This window comes from Aplysia californica, unplaced genomic scaffold (assembly GCF_000002075.1).
Source record: "Aplysia californica isolate F4 #8 unplaced genomic scaffold, AplCal3.0 scaffold00521, whole genome shotgun sequence".
Taxonomy (NCBI): Eukaryota; Metazoa; Mollusca; class Gastropoda; order Aplysiida; family Aplysiidae; genus Aplysia; species Aplysia californica.
Window position 1 is genome coordinate 293995 of NW_004797791.1, and position 2779 is coordinate 296773.

Below are 2779 nucleotides of genomic sequence, written 5' to 3' on the forward strand. Positions count from 1 at the left end.
CTAATTTCGATTTCATTCTGTTGTGAAACCTTTATTTTTCCCAAGGCACAAGAACTTCTGGAGCTTTAGTAAACTGTCCCAGTCGGATTATGCGATTGTGCGGCAGCGGTTTTTTTTTTCATAATTTTGCAACATTTGCATAATTTGGGATTCCCCTCTATTTTGCATTTAATTTTTCACAAAACAATTAAGCCTAGCCTTAACTCCTCGCCGTGTGATTAAAGGGAAGTAATCACTGTAATAAGTCTTACCTAAGTGACAACTTGGTTATTTCCCTTGTAAAAAGATCTTTGGAGTTTGTAAAAGGATATTGTTCCTTGTGCCTGTTCAATTTTTCAATGGATAATGATGATATGTAGGCCTATCTATGTATTCAATCCATCAAAAGTTGTTCTCATGTCTGCTGATGGTTCATGTTTGACAGGTGACTTGGTTTTGTTTTAGTGATGTGCCAGCATCAAAGCTCCATATGATGTCTTTTTTTTACATTTTTCTTTCCGTCCTCTATACAGCTGAAAGTTACAACTTACACACTACAGACTACAGAGATTATATCTTTAGTTGTTTTTTCAGACTGAGTATTTTCTTTCCAAATACACAAAAAACTACTGATACTGATATGCTCTGTTTTCAATTCTTCTGTACATAAAACATGGAAATTCTTGTTAAAAAAGTGCAAAACTTGTCGTGAATGGCGTTACTGTACCGGGTAACTAGTAACTTGCATAATTTTGTACTTGTCTAGCATAATTTGGCCATCTAAATTTGCATAATTTTGCGGGGACAGCTTTAGATCAAATTACCTCTGTCAACACATATTATTATTGCTACCTACATCATCACACAGTTGAAAGCTGGACAATTAGTGACAACTTTAATAGTAGGCGCAACTTGCCACTTTTTGGACAAAAAAGATGCTAGACAAACTTATGACTCATTATGAGCATGACATTGATGAATCAGCCAACTGACAATTACAATTCTACTGTGCATAAGAACATGGTTAATGCCCCCCCCCCCCCCCCCCCCTTGGGAATGGCCTAAAGATACATGTATTAGTATGTCCCAGCAGATAAAAATGTTCCCTAGCTACAGCCTCTGTAACATGTACAGATAATAAATGGGAATCAAACTGTGTGTTCTCGGGCGATGGTGGAGTGCCTAACGTCCACATTACAATGACATCAGTTTATTTACGACTGAGCAAACAAAGCAGGACCAAACAGTGCTGCCCTCCAACCGCCCACTTTCTGTCTCAACATGACATGTGTGTTATTTCAACGGGCAAACACCTGACAGTTGACAGGGCTCCCTAAATCTCGTTCTCATTCTCAGGTACATTAAGTACATACGATATATTGACTACCAATACGTGTATTTTCTTTTAGTACGAGTTTTAAGGAACTTGCAACACAATAATTAAACATCATATAAGTGCCGGAGATTCGAGGTGTTACAAGAGAGTAACAAACATAAAAAAGAAGGAGTGGAGATAAGGATGATAGATGTTTGATAGGAAAGAAGAAGCAAACCACACCAGAGCACCCACCAACCACCCACACATTGACACCAGTAACAAGGACAAGAAAACAAAGACTAGGAGAGGAATTGTCTCAAGCTTGCAGAGTTTTATTTACAACATGCTGTGGTCGAGACACGGGGGAAGTGTATCCCAAACAAACAGTCAGTCAGACATCCACTCACACATGCCACCAGACGGCCAGGGTCGGAGGTCAACACACAACAGCAGCAGCACAAGCCAGCCAGTGTGGCTCACTTGACTGAAACTACAACTACAATCATCCACAGATCAATAAGTGAGGCCGCGAGGTGAAATCAGGCGACCGTCATCGAAGAAATCGACATTTAATTTTTTCTGCCTGTTTGGCAAATTCTTATCGAATATTTGTTTTTTTGGCTCAACACCTTTTTTTATGTCCATTTCAAAACACGTTTGAGTTTGAGTGGACTTTCCTGAAAAACCATTTAAGTATTTCAAGGCACAAAAACAGTACATTTGCAGTTTCCAAGGATCCTTGAGCAATGGAAGTCACCAAACTTTGGCAGCCATTTTCTCACTAATTTTACCTCTAAAACCAGGTGACCCAACCTCCTTCAATTGTAAATATCTCAACTTCTATTCAAAATACATGGGTGAAAGGTGTTTTCATCAAAAGCAAGGCAAATGAATAGGCTTAAAAAATACCAACAATTCCATACGCCCAGAACCTGACAAAGGCCTAGTTCCACCGCGTGGTGACACACACACATAGCCGTGACACACACACATAGCCGTGACACACACACATAGCCGTACTACTGCTGCTACCTGACACAGACACCACAGTTCAAAGTTCAAAGATGCCTGGAGGTAAACCAACTCTCTGAACCAGGGGCCCTACAGTGGAAAGTATACCATCATTACATGTAGAATTATAATACTGCAATAGAAGCAAGAGATTCCCTGGACTAAAACAGGAAAGAATAAAACTATTACTACCCGCACTCACAAGGCCATTTTGAAATCTTTGCACTTCATTTCTCCACATCCACCCACACAGCTACAACAACTCACCAGGGACCGTAGGTGGGAGAGTTCACGGTGACCACACGGCGCCTACTGAACCAAGTACCAAACATAAAACCTGCACAACCTGAACCAATTCAGGTCGAAGGGCAAGAACCCAGACGGCCGCTGGATCGGAAGAGTAAAAGCAAAGTAACCTGTAACCACTATGTCTATAATATATACCTTTATCTCATGCACACATCTCTCTCC